The sequence below is a fragment of the Ixodes scapularis genome, unplaced genomic scaffold (genome assembly GCF_016920785.2).
Source record: "Ixodes scapularis isolate PalLabHiFi unplaced genomic scaffold, ASM1692078v2 PGA_scaffold5__190_contigs__length_132052651, whole genome shotgun sequence".
Taxonomy (NCBI): Eukaryota; Metazoa; Arthropoda; class Arachnida; order Ixodida; family Ixodidae; genus Ixodes; species Ixodes scapularis.
In genome coordinates, this window is record NW_024609880.1 from 52,542,977 (window position 1) to 52,561,652 (window position 18,676).

General features: G+C 47.4%; 1 protein-coding gene and 1 long non-coding RNA gene across 2 annotated transcripts in view; one reads left to right on the top strand and one right to left on the bottom strand.

The window, feature by feature from the left end:
* Nucleotides 1-18,676, top strand: part of LOC8035453 — a 96,851-nt gene that overhangs the window by 20,878 nt on the left and 57,297 nt on the right. The gene's annotated exons all lie outside the window — the stretch shown is intronic.
* LOC121048081 overlaps nt 6,260-18,676 on the bottom strand; it is a 72,265-nt gene continuing 59,848 nt past the window's right edge. The window contains exons 2-3 of the long non-coding RNA XR_006078341.1: nt 6,467-6,583; nt 6,260-6,398 (exon numbers count right to left, since the gene is read on the bottom strand). This is a non-coding gene — a long non-coding RNA (uncharacterized LOC121048081). The remainder of the gene's footprint in view (nt 6,399-6,466; nt 6,584-18,676) is intronic.

Genomic DNA, 18,676 nt, shown 5'->3' on the forward strand with positions numbered 1-18,676 from the left:
AAGGCTGAGCTCTCGCGTGACCACTGCCTCCTTTAGCGCTGCACGTAGCGTTAAAGTATACCTTATATTCTATTTCAAGAGTTTTGTACAAGAGAAAGAGAGAAGTTTATGGGATGCAGTGGAAAGTGCCGCCCTTGCCAGCCCGAGCTGCACCTGCACGCTCGAACGACACCTGGGAAACGAAAGGAACGCGATACTCCGGATAGCGCAGCGGCCGAGGCCGCGAGCGAGTGTGGGAAAAGGAAAACGGAGCACTCGACACCAGGGTTGCAGCTAGGGCAGCCGGTGATTCATTTCCCAGAAGAGAGCGAGGTAGAAAGAAGAGACCGTTGGCGCCACACATCTGGAGGCTAACTTTCGGTGTAAGTTTACGAGCACCGCGGCCGAAAGTTCGCTCCCGCTTTGCCACGGTGCCCTTTGCACACGTGCTTAAACCATCTCAAAACCTTAAAAATTAAAGATAAAAAATTAAAAAAGCACGAGAAGGGTAGATTGTTTGCAAAAAATGGCCAGATATATATATATATATATATATATATGAATGAACCGTACTTAATCCAATCCTGGCTCCGCCGTTTTTGGGCTTTCGGCGGGTTCCTGAAAACTTCAATTCTTTGATTTATTGGATTAAGTACGGTTCATTCATCTGCACATATTCGTTTATATCCTCCTCGGAGACCACGTACGATAGTGTGAAGTGCCCGTGTTGTATACATATATATATATATATATATATATATATATATATATATATATATATATATATATATATATATATATATACTAATGTTTTTCCGCTTTGTTTACAGATTCGTACGAATTTATGGACAGTTATGTTTTACCTTTAAATAGAGATATTTCGAACTGGAACCTTTTTTATATTGCAATTTGATATTACTATTTATGTTTTTTCACAGCAGCAGGAAAATAATATAATAATAAGTTTATTTTTTATGAAATATAGTGGAGTAAAAAGGCAAAAACCTCAGCAGAGGCTTTTTCCTTTTTTTTTTCAAATTGTTTCGTAGCTGGTTTTTTATTCTATCGTAGCAAGTGATCCCTCCCCCCCCCCCCCCCCCCCCCCCTTTTTCAACCAAAAAACATTGTGGGAACTGTTTGTGCGCAGGAGCCAGCACCACCGGCTTGGAGCATGATGATAGACATAAGACCATTCTAATAATCGCATTCTACGCGATCCCATGGATGTGGAACGCATTGTTCCACATCAATTGAGAAACAATGCTTAACAATTGTGTAAAAAAAAATTGTGTGCAATGCACAGTAGCTCTTTACCTGTAGTGCGGCGCCTAGAACGCGTCGTCTCCCACTGTTCGGGGGATCGGTGGCCGAGTGGGCTAGCGCACACCAGCTCGGAGCACGTGGAGCGAAGGCTCGCGCTGCAGAACCCAGCATCCTGGGTTGAGTCCCCACCCCTGGCCATTTCGATCTGGATGAGCATCGTACCGGCGGGCGGTCATGTATCCGTTCATGTTGATGAACGTTAAAGACCCCAGACTAGCGGTTGTACCGCACGGGCTAGATTTGCTCATCCACAGCTGGGAGACTCGTCGCCCGTTGAGGCAAACTAAGTTCTAGGCTGTATAAACATACCCCCTCCCCGTTTCTCACTGGTCAGCTTAGCGTCCTATCACTCCCAAAGTGGTCCCGAGACGTCACAGAAGCCGGAGTGTTATGCTAGAGAGTCTGTAACTACACAGAGCGTCCAACTGTTCGATGGGGGTCACGTCGTTTAGGGGCCGTAGGCTCCCTATGTCATGCTGTCGGATGTCGCGATCCTAGTGGTTGGTGCTAGTCGGTCGGCGGCCGCTTCTCGTGGCGATCTGCCAGGCTTTGTCAGTATAGAAGAGGCTATGGTTTAACACACTCGTCCACCGATCCCTTTCGTTGTAATTGACTGTTTACGTGCTCTGCAAAACAAAACAAAAACACGTACTTTTTTTATTGTTATACTGCATATGCCGGAAATGAAACGGCATATCGTGGTGGGAAGGAAGGCAAGGGCTCTAATAAGCCGGAATCACACTGCTCATACATCATACAAAAGACGGTATGCAAACACGAGTCTCCGGAATATTCCGTGGTTCGAATGCCGCATGCCCAAGTTTCCTCCTTGAACTCGTTCCATGCGGCATTCGAAGCACGGATCTCGCGCAGTGACTCGCGTTCGAATCTGTGACTGTCTTCTGTATGGTGTGTTAGCAGCGGTGCGGCCGAAATTTTATGGCCAAAAGGCGACGACCCCATCGCGCGCTGGTGCCGAAAAATGCGAGTGAAATCCGTTTCCTTTGGGACGGATACGTAACGACTCGACGAACCCTAATAACCGAGAGGCGCAAAACAGCGCCGGAGGTGGTCCCGACGATGCCCGAACAGAAACGCGCTCTCTCGTCGTCGGCACATTCCGGGGCGAAGACGCTCATTTGCAATGCCCCCGAGCTGAGGGATACCTGCAGCAGCGTGCATGCGTGCGCGACGAAGATTCGGACAGAGAGATGCTATCGGCATGTTGGCCCTCTTTCGACGCGAGCGGAGAGAAAGAAACGGTCGACGGGGAGCCTCCCATAAATTGGAACGGGGCCGTGAATATCCGGGTGCATGTTGCAATATTCGAATCATATCTTCTAAACGCACGAGGTAGCTACGTATTAATGTTAGATGATCCCATTAGAAGACGACAAGGTGTCGGGTGCGAACGGTATTGACACCGAGGGGTGTCAAACTCGTCGTCCGGTGCATTTTAACTGAGGTTTCCACTGATGCAAGAAAGCCCGATGAGCGTGTAAGGTCAAGCTTCTACGCACTGTAGACATGGTGGACTAAGCAGAGGTGATGTGAACGCTCGCTTCTCCCCAGCGGTTAAGAGCGGTCACACGCTTTATGCCGCACACATCACTATCGCCATGACAGGCATCTGTAAGATGGCCGTAGTGGGACAGCCGCAAAGACCAGTTAATTCTTGGGAAATCCATCTTGTATTAGGAAATCGCCAGCTCCAGGTGTACGGGCAGAGAACAGGCGTGCACAACACGAGCGTTGGCACGAGCCTCTCGCTTTGAAAGCCTCTTTCGGACGCGCGTGAATGAACCTCGTTGAAAAAAGAAACCTCCTGAACCATGATTAAAAAAAGAAAAAAAAGTGGATTGGGTTAAGAATAAACAAAGCGAGCGAGAAATATTAATATATAAATAGGTAGTTTTTCCTTTTGCACCTCAATTGCATGTCTGTCCATTGTGAAATGAAACGCTAAATCCGCCCTTTTTTCTTGACATTATTTCTTCAAACGTGCAAGGTGGCATTGCATCCTGCGCGCATGTAGAGTGCCTTCATACACACGCCGCGCATGCAGATTACAGTGCGCTCTGTGAGCTTAGATCGCGGGACTGCTCTCGACCGCATGATCGTCACATCTCCCCTTCTAGCCCACCATATTGTAGAGCAGTGGTTCTCAAATGGGGTTCCGCGGGCCCTTTGGGGTCGGCGAAGGCATTGTAGAGGTCCGCGAGGACCTGCCTCATCAGTCAAGCCCGGTAGTAGAAGTTGCCTTTTCTCAGATTGAGAAGAAGCATTCCAATTTTCGGGCAAGATCTCTCGTGCGAGTGTCAATGAGAGAAGTGTACTTCACACTAGCCCTTAGTTACATCCAAATATTAAATCATTATCAAAATTAACCTATACATTTTCCTTCCTCCCGTCACGAACCGGGTCCTCCATCATCTGCGCCGATCCACAAGGGGTCCGCAAAACAGCAATGGTTGAGAACCACTGTTCTAGAGGTTTCCCGGGTAACTGCCATAAGTCGCAGGTCGCAACTCCGCCGTGCGGCGTTGCTCAAAGCAGCATACGTGCTCGCGCTCGTACTCTTGTTTTCAGCCAGTTACGATGATATAAATTTTTGGGGTTCGTGCTTATGGCACGTGCTTTGCTCGCTTCCCGAAGAGACGTACACGCGCCTGCTGAGCCGTGGAAACCCAAGTCACTGTATTCTCGGAAAGTAACGCCGTTGCCTTCCTTGCCTTTTAGAGGGACACGAACAAATTCGAACACACAGATGACCAAACCTCGCAAAATGATTTGATTGGTCTCAGTTGCTATGGCAATTGCCATTTTGGTCCATTCAAATCTTCGAAGCTTATGGCCGTTCTGGGCTAATCTTGCCAAGACCTCCAGGGAGCATCATCGTACAGAGAGCGTTCCTCGCCAATATAAGCGTCTCTGGCACTGAGCATGCAATCCGCTTATAAATCATGATCATTTCCACATATCACATTGGAACTGTTGTTCGTGCGTATTTAAAGACATGGAACTTATTGTCCAATGCCGCCAAGCACACGAACTGCGTGTGGTTGCGGTGCGAAGATGTACGCTTGCTTCGCCGGTGTGTGGATATCAAAATATCTGTATACAAGAAACGTCTCTATAAAGCTACCCGTCACCAGCGAATCTATAGATGGGCTCACGAAGAATGAAAAGCACTCTCCTGACTTTAGCGTGAGGTGGTCCACTCTTTGTGCTGATGCAGAGACTACCTTTCCCATTGAACAGGCGCCACCGCCTCCGTACCTCCGCTCGCTCGTTTTCTCCTTAGATTGAGAATGACTGTACTTTTCAGAGCTCCCTGCTAGCTTCTTTCCGCCCAACGATACTTGAACAAAAAAAAAAGTAGGTCGCTTCATTTTTTTTGCGTTCTACCAGGTTTGTCTGGAAATTAATTTCATCAAGTAGAGACTACTTATATTTAAAAAAAAAAAAGAAAAGAAAACGGCATGTTAAAAAGAAATATATATATAGATACTACTTTTAATTTTGTCTCTCTTGAGAAAGAGGAGGGCCGCGAACTGTCCCGTCGTCCGCTTCCATTCCCTGCTCTAGCCATAACACGGGCAGCGCATGTTCGCGAAAGCAATCGACCCTTCAAAAGCAACCGGACAGAGGCACACAACCGGAGTCTACGAGACGGCGCCGCAGCAGCTCAAAAACCGAGTGCAATTTCTTCCGACCGTTCCCCTTCCTGAGAAATCTCGTCTCACTCGAAGAAGAGACCGTTCTTCTCTCTCTCCCTCGACCGCCACTCTACCATGCTCCCTTTCAGCTCCGATGGAGCGCAGAGGATGATACGAGCCATCGTAGCCAATCCAGCTTTCGCGTTTCGGGCAATGTTGTAGGCGTTACCGAAGAACAATAAGTCACTAAATCTGTTACTCGTTACTATGTAATAAAAGAAACGCGTTACACCCGACCTACGTTACCTCAAAATATAATTTTAGTAGATGTTTGCGATGACTCCGATAACGAAACCCGATACTCCGCTGCCTTTTTTGCGCATGCATCGTATCGTTATCGGGTACCGTTATTAGAGAGTTTTAGTAGATCGTTCCCATGACTCCGATAACGATACCCGATACTCCGCCACAGCCTCCCTTGCGCATGCATAGTATCGTTATCGGGGCTATCGGAGGTATCGGAACGATCTACTAAAACTCTCTATTAGAGAGTCTTAGGGAACCCTTTTTGCACACCCGATACGGTGCGATGGCCGTCCGGTACTAACTGCGCATGCGCGGGTCTTCTGCTGTAGCGCATTCGCAGTTCGTACCGAAAGGCCCATCATGTACGCGTATCGGATGTGCAAAAAGGGTTCCCTAAAACTCTCTATTGGGGGTATCGGAGCTATCGGAACGATCTACTAAACTTATCTTTAATAAAGAGAACGCGTGACGGATATCGTTACCGATAAAAAAAAAGTAAGGCACATTACTTTCGCGTTACTTTCTTTTCGTGAATTCAAACGTTTTCACTGTTTTGACGTTACAGGTATGCATAAGCGCATTATTTCAAGAAATATTATGTCCATGCAGAAAATTAACGTAAAATTACCGTATTTTTTTACGATTTAGATTTTAAAGGTTTGTTGTGGGTGAGTGTGCGTGACTTGCGCGCCTACAAACACACAAAAATTGACGCGTAACCTTTTTGTTTTGTTTTTCGGAAGAAGATGTAACGAGGAATGTAACGACGTTACCTGTAACTCGAAATGAGTAACGTAAGTCCGGTTCTTCGTTGCTGCTTTCAAAGAGTAACTGTGGGTTAGTCATGTTGAATTAACCTGAGACGGGGGTAGAGAAGAAACATCAAAACTTACAAGGGACAGAAAATAGACAGAACGATGTCTCAAAAAGGTTAGTGTACGTTATTAAAAAAAATTACGTGTTACCGGTAACGCGTTACCGCCCCCACCGGCTTCAGGTGGGCAGGGCCGAAGCGACGCGCGGGACCAGTCGTCGTGGTACGTTCGCAGCGCTGGATTGGCCTGGATTGGCTCGTAGAGTCCGCTGCATTCCATCGTAAGGCGAGACCGAGTATAGCCCTCTCGACCAGCCCTGGAAACCGCAGGGGAGCCGGTGGGAGGCACTCGAAAAGAAGCGGGACCTTTCTTCTTGTCACTCACGAGCAATCACGACGTCGTACGCGGCGGTAGAAGAGGATCCTCCGTCACCGCGCGGATTCGAAAGGCTGATTCTTCTCTCACGTTTCGCCGCTGGAAGCGAGTGTCCCACGCTGCCAACTTCGAAAAGAAAAAAGAAGGGTCATTCGAAAGTTGACGCGCCAATCCTCCCACAGACAATACAATGTTTGAAGAAGCGACAGAGATAGCTATTACTGCCCTCAGTAACACTTATTTTAATGTGCATCCACCACTCTTTATTTGCTCGATCGCGCTCAACGCAGCGTTGTGGTCACTCGAGTATGGAGGAAAGAGGGGAAATGGCACACACGAGTCAGCGTCCCTAACTCGATACAGCTACCGTAGACGCGCCAGATTACAGCCGTCATTGCTGACCTCTTGTCTTACCGTGATGTACCGAGCCACTGAAGTAAGCTTTGACGAGCCTCGACAAAGGCCCATGATGGGGAGAGGACCCAGTCAAATCTAAAGCGTCACTAACCTGTCCTGCTTTGGTAATGATGGAGCAAAGTGGTCCAAATAAGATGAAAAACAAAAAAACTGAAAGTTGGTTATGGCGGCGCACATGCACCGCTGCTGCAAGGCGTCTATAGGTATACTATAGGGCACACAAAATGCATCCTACGGTGTATAATGTGTAGCCTCAACGAGATGGTTCGGTGGCGCCCTCTTTTAGCTTCCGTTCGGGACGTCAAGACCAGAATTTGCCTCTCCGTGATGGTACGAGTTGTAATCCTGGCTAGTTATAATCAGTTGCAAACTACAAGTTGGATGGCGAGTATGTAAAAAGCACGACGAAAGCTTGGAGTCACCACATTCTTAAAAACCACTTGGGCAAAAGTTGACTGTATGTCGTTCTTATTTCCATCGATGAAAGCAAAAGTAATTCGAATAAAAACATCACATTGAGTGTTTGGTCAACCATAAATGCTGACTACAGCGACGCTTTTGGTCACGCACACTGATCTCTATTGGCGACGTGCGCGACCGAAAGCGTCGCTGTGGTCGGCCTTCCACTATAGGGAGGCTGTAGTGAGGGTGGGCGCAACTCAAAACCTGGAGAGCGTTTGCAATTTAATGGCGGCGCCAGAGGGAGAGGATTCGAGAAAGGATATGCGCCAGTGTTGCCTGCACGAGAGCAGGCGCCCGCTCTGTTGCAACTCTGTTGCTCCATGCGCCTTTCCTCCTCTCGCCTCCCATTGCAAGCAACGAGCGCCTTGGCGCAGCCTCTCTCGCTTCCTTCTCGCTCCGAGAATTGCAAACGTCGAGCGGAGAAAGCAAAGTTGCCAGACAAGCAGCAGCGTCCAAGATGGCGGAATTTACCATTTTTCGCGTTAAAAAAATATTTAACCTATCGCAACAAAACTGGTGGCTATGGAAAAGTAATCATTTATACCTTGTGTAAATTATTCAAGCACCTTAATGGGCTTTTATGACCCGAGTTAGGAAAGAAAACGACCCTTTGCCCCATAGACTCCCAGCAAAATTTAGCAATTAAATGGCGTCCATGTCCCGTGATCGCCGATCTAGCAGTTGCACCCACCCTCACTTGAGCCTCCCTATTCCACTATTGGCCCAAAAGCTGACTATGACGTCGGAAAGGCTATACCATCGGCGGAAATAAGAGGAGTGAAAGAACTTTAATTTCGACGGTGTTGGCAGTGTTCCTTTGAGAGCGCAATGATTTCAGGCTTGCACCATGCTATTTACAAACACCATCGAACTTGTTGTTCGCAAGGTAATGACGTCACAAGGGGGAACCATAGGAGGGCGCCACCAAAACTTCTCGCCGCTAATTGTAGTAGGCTGGATCGCGGATCGGGAGCCCGTCGGTGTCGCCACCGGCGGCCATTGCTTGACACCAGGCAATGCTATGGGAGAAACGCACAAAAGTAAGAATATTGAAGCATGTAGGCTGCGCTCGGAGGCGAGTATTTTTGTAGCGTGCTGCGACCCTTATGTCGGGTGTTTGGAGATTGAATCGGTATTTGTCAAACGTTCGAACGCCGATTAAAAAAATCAAACGTACCGGAGCACCAACAGCTGAGCTGGCGAGCTTGCTCTCGTAGTGGAGTAAACAAAGGAATTTGCCGTCAATGAGACCGTCTCGGGGAAGTCCAGAAGTTGATGAATGACAAAGAAGTTCCCTCTCGACCGCGGCTTTCCGGGAGTATTCGAATTGTGCAGAGCAAAAAGCCTTCGAGCTTGTCGTCTGCTAAACCCAACTCAACGAAACCGCCACCGACTCCGCGCTAACTCTAGGTTACTCTCGCCTCATTGAGCTGCACTACAGCGGAGTCACTCTCGACCACAAAACATTTATTTATAAGAGCTGCGAGGGCTGTCAGTTTTAATGTTTGTACGCAAGCTATTTGACGGGCTTATCGAAAAGTATCCAAAAAGTTTCAGTGCCGACAGCAGCTTAGAAACGGGGGAAACGGCGCTTTTTCTCGTTCTTCCCATAGAGCCCCATGCATTGGCTGGTGTCAATCAATGGCCGCCGGTGGCGACACTCCGCCCCAGCTGCCGAGGCCGCGGTCCGCGATCCAGCCTACTACAATAGAGATCAGTGGTCACGCACGTCGCCCTATTGCTTATTACCCAAGCATCAAGGAGAATGCAGGAATTGGTGTTCCACGCGCTGCACGTGCTGGCCTCAGCAGTAGTAAATTTTCTAAAGCAAAAACCTAAAACAAATTGTATCTTGCACGCGCTTTCGTCACCGTTTTAGTTTGGTTATTTACTTCGAATCTTTTGTACGGGAAAGGCGTGCGCGTGTGGCGCGTGGAACACCAATCTCTGCATTCTTCTTGATGCTTGGGTAATATAGCAAATGGTCTATTAAGGCCAAGTGTTCGCGCTTTCCCTGTCATCTCGAGGCAGTGCACGGGGCGCTGCAGACACGAGCGCACGTGAAACAGTTTTTTGCCTGGCACAACGCTGGCGCCGCGAATGCAGCTTGCTAGTCTGGGTTTCTTTGTGGGGATCCACATTGACTGGAGAAGCAAAAATGAAAGTTGTGTAATTGTTTATACCGAGAATGTCTGCCTTTGCGATATGGCGACATTGGCTCAACTCTCAGTATAAGTTATCCAACACAACACAACAGCTAACAAGCAAATAAAAAAAAAAAACTTTTGTTCCATTATTGTGGAACAGGCAGTTGTAACACAGAACGTATTATGTGTTGCTTAGCGGTGATGTTGTACGAAACAACTCTGAAAGGAATAAACATCAGACTGTTCTCAATATTGCGTAAAATACCCCAATAAATCACCGGGAAATTTCGTTTTTTCAGTTACGTAAAACAATACGTCCACGAAAGATACAAAAATAAAAAAAACGTGAGGAGTTATTTATTTGTACGAAAAAAAAACTTTTTTTCTTCATGAACCTTGTTTTGATGTGTGCTTTGATTTGCCGCCTTGTCAACGTTTTCTTTTTGCTACTTTGTGTAACCCATGTGCAACATTACCGCGGTTCCTATTCTCCATACAAACAGATCGTCCTACCACAGACATGCCTGTCCGTGAAGTTTGCACGTTCATATTGTCACCAAGTTATGCCTTCGCGGCTTTGTTGTTTTAGTTCTACTTTGTATTGGGGACCATCCGCAAGTCCCCCAGCGTAGTCGGCCGTGTTATGAATGGCCCCCGGACCACTTTCACAATGTCTACATCTGGCCGTTTGTTTTCGTCGAGCGCCTCCCATGGGTTCAAGGTCATCTGACTCAGCGAGCCTGGCGCAAGCATCGCTTCGGAAGCACGCCTGCCCCGCGGACGCACCAGACGGGCGCCGTGATATAGCCAGACTTTGCCGTGTACACACGTCTGGATATAGCATCCGAAGAGGGAAAACAACATCTCAGGTTTCACACCAGGGCACGATCCGGGGCGATGAAATCATCAGGACGCCTTCATTCAACGCGTAGACACGAAGAGTCGAATGTCGGCACGTCACGTCTCGGCCCCGGACGGTGTTTTGACCAGCTGCGTGGATTCCAACGAGCCGGTGTTTTGTTGAGACTCTCGGCGCCGTCTAGACCGACGGTGAAGTGTTTACGGCGGCTCAGTGTGCGTAATAGTGGAATGTGGGGCGGTGTTTGAACTAGACACCTTTCTGTGATTGGCCGACTATCCGCCGATGTAGGGGTCCCTACCTAGGGACCTGGGGAGAACCAAGTGCTTAAAATGAGCGAACTTTGACAAGCAAATATCTTCTCTGGTCTTGAACCAACTGTACATCATGTAAATAAACAGTGTACATTTCGAGAGAGATCGCGGCTCATCGTTGTTCCCGCTGAGCTCCAGCCCAGTGCCTGGCTCGAGTCGCTCCTCCACCACCACGGACCCCGCTCGGTCGAAACAGCCGCTAGTCGCCGCAGCCAGGAGGATGAAGTCTCTCCCTCGAAATACCTCGAAGTGGTTCACGAAGACTCCCACTCTAACACCAACAAGGGTGAAGCTTGCAATTTAAAGTTCACCCTTGTTGGTGTTCGACTGGTGGCAGCTGATAAAACCCGTTTGCTCTACTGACGTCTAGCCCCTGGTTAGGTCAGTTGGTAGAGCTCTCCACTTGTAATGGAGAGGTCCCTGGTTCGATACCCGGACCAGGCGGATTTTTTCGGTCGCTCACCAGTCACCTAGCTGTGTTTGGAGATTTATGTTTGTCCCTCTTGTTCCCCTTCTCCAGGAATTACTTTCGTCATTCTTGTCCAGCTCGCTTGCACCTTTGCATTTAATTGCATTATAATTAAAAAAAATAACGCGCTGACGTGCATTTGTTTACCCCGACCTGAGCCAATGATGGCTCGAGCTTGACTTCCTCGTCATGGAGCGTTCTTTACGTCGCCCCTTGATGCGCCAAGGACGGATTTTAGAATACTTTCTCGCCGTATAGGATTTAGTGCAAAGAAATTTGTAGAGCCGTGGAATAGAAATTATGCTCGTCCAAAAGTATACTTACTTCTCATTGATATTTTATGACTGTCATCTAAAATATACCCGGAGAACATTGCGATGTTTGTTGTTGTTCAGTTGCAATGCTCATTTTCATGCATGCGCCGAGGCGTTGATGTCCAAGAAAGTTTAGGACGGGTGGAATACAGACTTTTTTTATGTACTTGCGTACTTTCTTTGGGTTACAGACGTGTCTTGTACATGCGTTCTCTCATGATCGTGGCTTAGAACCTGCTTTGTTCTGTTTTGTGTTTACCTGATCTTGTGAACTTCGTTCAAAATGTGTTTTGTGTTGTACGGCGCTTGTTTTGGTATGCTCATGTTTTCTTTGGGCTCCAAGCCCTTTGATCGGTGCTAAGAAAACCCTCCGTGATTGGTTGCCTAGAATGGCTCCAGAATGCAGATAAAACCCAATATAAGCAGCTACCAGAAGCCCGCGGGGGGAGGGGTGGACGCCCGGATACTATGCCCTGACCATCACTCTGCGTCTGGAAACCAACTTGCATGTCCTATCCACTTATGGAGTCTTCCGCCCGCTAACTTGCAAACTTGGAACCCCGCACGGCTGTGGAGGAGTTTGGCGCCCCCGTGTTTTGGGGGACTCCTGTTTGTCGAGTTAGGCCCTGGTCGGGGCACCCGCAGAAGGTGTGGCCAAGGAAGACTGCAGGGGAAGTTTCCTGGGGTGTTAGAAGTAACCCCAAAAGTGTACTTTTCTTAAGTGTGTATTCTAAGACCTAACTTTGTCAGTTCGAAAATAAACCGTTATTTGGACTAATCAAACATAGAAGTGCAAAGATTCCATTTACTATGCGATAATATTGGCTAACGAATTCCTAAATATATACAATTCATGGAACACGTTGCAATTTTTTTTTTTTTTTACCGACGTTTGGCGTACGATTGAAACTAGGAGAAAAATAACCACCAAAAAACCGGAAACCTTGTCCATACGTCGTGCATGTAGACACAACACACCATGTTTCGAGTGGGTGTGCGTCTATGATGCAACCACCTGCTGCTGCACATTTGTCATCCCGTTTATTTAATCGTAAAGACAATCGCTCGACGAAAAAAAAACATTTGCCAAACTTGCGGCGTGGTTTGTGCGACTCCCGCGTATGTTGCCCTTCGGACCCTGTAGAAGCCGCTCCGGCCTCTTCGGCTCCATACGCTGTATTACCACCAGAATGTCTCTTTTTGTGGACCCGTTATGGCTACTGAGTCCTGACTGAACCATAACTTTCGAAGCCACTTAGTACCGGCGTACAGCAGCGGCAGCACAGCAGTCACAAACAACTACCCAGCGGCGCTTTCGGCAAACGGAGCTTTACCGCCATGCATTGGAGTCTCGATGTGAAGCCCAGAAGGTTTGCAGCGCTGCAGGGGCGGGGTGAAGAGCCCCGTAAGTTCCCCCCCCCCCCCCCTTCCCCCTTCCCTGTGGCTACGCTCCTGCCACCAGTAATGACCCTACAGCAAACTTTTATGTAATTTCCATCGAATGACGTTTTTAAATTACCGGCGAGTCGGCTCGCGATCCAGACTACGAGCGTCGCGCGTGCACCGCGCTTTGCCAGTAGTTGCGCGCACTGATTGACCGATCAGATGTCATTCGACAGAATCCTTATTGTTTTCTGCTTGACGGGGGTATTACAGATGGTAGACAAAAATTCCACCTCAGCTGCCGTTTTTATAAGCGGAGAAGAAGGCTATGGATCCCATATCGCGTTCATTCTCGCAGGTCTCGTAGCGAGAACAGACCGGTTGGCCCGCTGATATACTTCGTTTCACTTAAAAGTCCAGACGCAGCCCACGCTACGAGCTGATGGTACCAATCTTACAGCGTCAAAAGCGCGCCATCATGGTGTCCGTCATTGCTGAACCAATCAGAAACAAAAAAAAAAAGGTCTAGTGACTTGCGCTTTTGACGCTGCTTGATTAGTTCCCTTAGCTTGACAGGGTATTTGGGCTCGCCGAGGTTTTCATTTGAACATGAACTATAAGAGGCCCAACTACCCAGAACACAATTGGCGACTCGAAATTTGTTTTATTTCCGCCCGAGAACAGCCTGTCGAGAATTGGTTGGTTTCAGTAGCGCTCATTTTTTATTCCATAATCACATGGCGTTCGAACTATGTGTATCAAATATATTCAACGTCGTAGGTCATTTAAGGCACACATTCAGTATTAAAAATATAAAAGAATATGAACCCCATTTTTCGTGGCTTCCAAAAAGCTGCAAATACGTTGATTGGAAAAGAAATAAAAATGTTGCACAGATCCCAGAAAGTATACATGTACTACGACATTCTCAATTTGGCGACCTACGGCGGGCTGGACGACGCGATGGCGGCGCACGACGGACCAACGTTGCGACGGACGTGGGGATTCGGGATTTGGGACGTTCCACTCTGGCATTTCTCTGGAAAGAAGGTATATTTAGACTTCAGAGCAACCCAAGACAGCTTCCCGTAAACCTGGAACTATACAGGAATTCATGACAGTTCCATGAAGTCTCAAAACGAACGTTGAAACATTGGCTTGACGGATGGCAGGGGCCAGTGGTGGCCACTAAATCTGCCGTCGGCCAACGCTGACTAGTTTTACCCTTTTTGTTCTGTAGAGCTTTTTCATATTGCTTGTCTCGTGAACACCAAGTTGGGCAGCTAGCAAGGCAACTGCGGTTTTGCTGAATGCTTGTTGCATGAGTGTGGAGTACCGGTATAGGTCGCATAGTAGTTTTCCATGTGATCTACACACATTATGGAACATTGATTATCTTTGTCCTACGTAGAGGCATTCGTTAGAGTCACGGTTGCTATTGGAACATAATCCACAGTTCGCTGTTCCAACCGTGTGCTTTCCGATTCTGTCAGTTGCAAGGTTCTGCTCATTTTAGTGTTCACCATCTCCCTGTACCTCGGGATTAGCATCGACTTGTTCATAGTTAGACACATCTTCAACGGGTAAAAGTGTAGAAATGCAAGCAAACTGATGATGATCAGGTGTGGTCCTCGTTTCATTTCACCAACAAACAACGAGCACTGACGGCAAACGGGTCAAGTGTAACTTGTTGGCAACCTTTAAGGGGTATTCACGCGAGATAGAAATCCCTCCCTTTGGTCCCTGGGATGCGTGGTAACAACGTCACGCTTTTGCGCGGAGCCGTGTTGACGTAGACATCCCAGGGGGATGGGGGGAGTTAACAAAGAGTTATACGTCAATCGCACGAACAAGGATGAACGGCCTGCATGTTAAGGTTATAAAGTTAATGCATTTAATGTAAAGGTGCAAGCAAGCTTGACGAAAATAATCCCTGGAGAAGCGGAACAAGAGGGACAGCTCGCTTGTGCCTTTGCATTAATTACATTATCATAATAACCTTAAAATGCAGGCCGTTCATCCTCGTTGGTGTTATAGCTGGTGGCGGCAAATAAAACCCGTTTGCTCTACTGACATCTAACTCTTCGTTAGTTCAGTTGGTAGACGGCTCTACTGGAAGTGGAGAGGTCCCTGGTTCGATACCAGGACCAGGCGTTTTCTTTTTGTTTTTTTTTCGGTTGCGCACTACTCACATAGTTGTGTTTTGACATTTGTGTTTGTCTGTTGTCCCACTTGTTCTCCTTCTGCAGGGATTATTTTCGTAATTCTTGTCCAGCTTGCTTGAATCTTTGCATTAATTTCATTATCATCACAACCCACGATTGCTTAATTCGCTGTACAGGGTGTCACAAAAGAAGATTTACACGGTCTTTTTTACCGCAAAAATAAACTAGGCATCGCCGAACACCCATTCTTCGCCCAAAGGTAGAGCTAGAGGTCACAACCAGATGCCAAAGTTTCAGCCCGATCCGATGACTTAATCAAAAGTTATAAGGGAATTTCTGAAAATTTCAATGGGAAAATGGCGCCCATTTTTGCTCGTTTTCGGTTTCTGGTGCCATAGAGCCCCATGTGTTCGAACACTCCGTCGGCCGCCATTTTCCCATTGAAATTTCCAGAAAATCACTTATAACTTTTGATTAAGTTATCGGATCGGGCTGAAACTTTGGCATCTGGTTGTGACCTCTAGATCTACCTTTGGGCGGAGAATGAGCGTTCGGCGATGCCTAGTTTATTTTTGCGGTAAAAAAGACCGTGTAAATTTTCTTTTGTGACACCCTGTACTTTCACTGACCTGACATGTACAGTACCAAGCACTTCGAACAGGCATCCCGTTTCAAAATTGAAGATATGGTTTATTCTTTTAATACACCGCGTCTAACATATGTATGTCCTCCTCCGCCTCGAGGATCCGAGCGTCTGGCTCCTTTTGCAGCCCTTCGATCTTTGCGTTTGGTTACTGTGCTTGCTATCGCTGGTTGCCTCCGGCATTCTTTAGGATATCTGACTGGACTCCTTAAGCTACATCGCAGTCGTGACAAACTTCTTTGGCTCCTGAGACACCCCAAAATTGAGCCAATTTCCGAAGAAAGGTATTCGCATCCTCATGGGCTCCTGCTTGATCTCTTAGGTTGCCTTGTCGACGACTACAAGGAAAAGCTGATATCGCTGCTGAACGACGCGGACCGAGGGGTTTCACCGTCGAATTCCTCGCTCGGAGCAGGCGAGCTCTTACCTTCTGCGTTTCTCGCTACTGCCTCACGTCCAACTATGATGGCTCCGATATGTTGGCCACAATTCACGAGGCAGATGTTGTGGACCTCCCGGAAGACTAAAGTCTGGCGCAGCTCACATCTACGTAGGACCAGGGGAAGATGTCCCTGCGGTGTCCTGCATTTCGTCTCCAGTGCACGACCCTAGATGGTAATTGTATTGAACAATGATTAAAAGCGCAAAAAAGACGTACACAAGATAGAAGACAAACACGGGCGCTACTCACAACTGTATTGGGAAAGAAAGATGGAAGTACACACACACACACACACACATATATATATATCTGATACACTTATTGTCACTCAGGCTGCACATGCGCGAGATACAAGAGCATTAACCCGTTTACCCTTCCCCCATATATTTATCGAAAAAACTAATCTCAGCATTATACGATGCTATTGACTTGTCGCTAACGTACCGGGGTCCCCTCTTCTTGATAAAATATGCCTCTTGCAGTTCGAGTGCTCTTTGAATTCTGCTTCTACCGAGAATTTTGGTATCGCCGAAGCGTGGCTCGCATTTGCAGGCCCTACATTGCGCGGACAAATGTGCCCCGTCATTTGTCTTTAAATTTTGTGCGTGCTGTCTTTATCGGTCATTCGTGCGTCTTCCCGTTTGTCCAACGTAAGATTTTCGACACGTTAGGGGGATTTCATACACGACCCCCGTGACGCATTCGATGTACGGCCTGGCGTGCTTCGTGCCACATCCTCGCTCGTTCCTGCTTTCTCTGGCAATTCGACGGCAAAGTTGGCCGAGTTTCTTTGGCGCTAAAAACACGAGAGGTACTCCGTACCTGTTCGCAACCTTATTGAGGTTGTGCGCCATTTTGTGTACATATGGTACAACCTATGGCCTCACATTGTTCAGTGCCGACTGCGTCACTTTTCTGGTGGTTGTGTGACCTTTTACTTTCAGTAGGGTGGCCTCTGCCACACTCGTCAAGACCGTTTGAGGGAAGCCCGCCGACAATAGTCTAGTCAATTGGTTGTGGAAGCTGGCCTGCATGCGGTGAGCACGCGACTTCTTGATAACTGACTCTAGGCAGAGCGTTGCTATTCCTCTCTTTACCACCTTAGAATACGATGAGTCATATGGCAGGAGCGTTTTTTGGGATCGTGGGGAACACATCCCCCCCAACACACGTCTCCCTCCTGCAACTTCAAGCTCAGGTCTAAAAACTGTGTTGGATGTAAAAACGGTGTTAGACGTAGGCTTCTGTCGAGAACATCGCGGTATTTAGAAGAACAATTACGACTCGTATGCGCCCACCGCTGGAAAGGGAAGCGACCTACATTCAATAAAAAAGAAAACAATGAAGGACACTTGTGTGCACATTTCTGTTTCGCTACGTAATAGTGTTTCTAAAATTGGACCAAAATGTGCTATATATGCGCAGTGTTTATGCATTTTGTTGCGACCATTACCGATACGAGTTAGCGATTATCTTTAATTATGTCTACTTTATTTACACCCGAGTTTGGAAATTGTATGTGTATTTTACATCATAGTACTGGGCCAACTTACTTGAACCAGAATAAACCCTTATTCGAATTCCAGCTGCGGCTCTAATAAAAGCTACTTCCACAGGCTCCTCTATGCTCACAAAACCTGACAGTTCGACGACGGAGCCATAGAGTGCCCGGTCGCAGATTCGGAGCGCGAGGATCTGGTAGCACAGAGCATTTCTCGAAGAATCTGGACGTCAGCGCACAGCTTTTGCAGCGGCGAGGACCCGAAACATGGTATACAAACCTGACGAGAAAAGAAGCGGTAGCGAGGAACGCGAGGAGCACGAACGGACATTCCATCACTCGGGAGAAGTGTGTTTCGGCGTCTCGCCGCAGTGGGGCGCCCGTCACGTGGCTCTCTTCTCATCCATTGTCTGCCTCTATACATTTTCAATTTCGGCGGCCCTTTCTCGTGGCGATATGCCAGGCTTTGTCAGTATAAAAAAAAAAAACGCTATATTACAACTTATTAAAAGTGCGCGCGCAAAAAAAAAGGGCTTGTTTTTAAAATAATAGGATATAAAAAATACTTTTTCACACATTGATGTTTGCCCGCAGAAACTTTACGCGTGCTTTCCATGGAATCTGCTTGAATGAGACTGATTGCTTTGTTTTAATTCGAGTAAGTTGACCCTAGTGAGACGCTAGTGCAAGAATAGAGTAAACTCCTTGGTTTTAAAAACTTGAACCTTATTGGCAGCCTTTGGTGTTTCCTCAGAAACCGATGACTGGACGCGTCCGTTGCAGCCCCTCTGCTTACGAAATCCAATATTGACATCCACTGGAAGTGCTGCTCGACCTATTTGAACGACACCGTGTAAAAACAATAAAAATCCGCATCGTGATTGGTGGTATTATTTCGTGCGAGTATATGGAACGGGTAACCCTTTGTACATCCGTCGTATGTCGCGTTAAAGCTGCATCGTACGGCGTGCGAAGTGTTGGCATACATAAAATGTGGGAACAGTCTATTACTAGTGTGTGCTCCACCATAAAACATCAATGACAGTCCATTGAACCTTTCTGATGAAGTACAAAACATGCAGTTTTGAAAACACGCGAGCAAC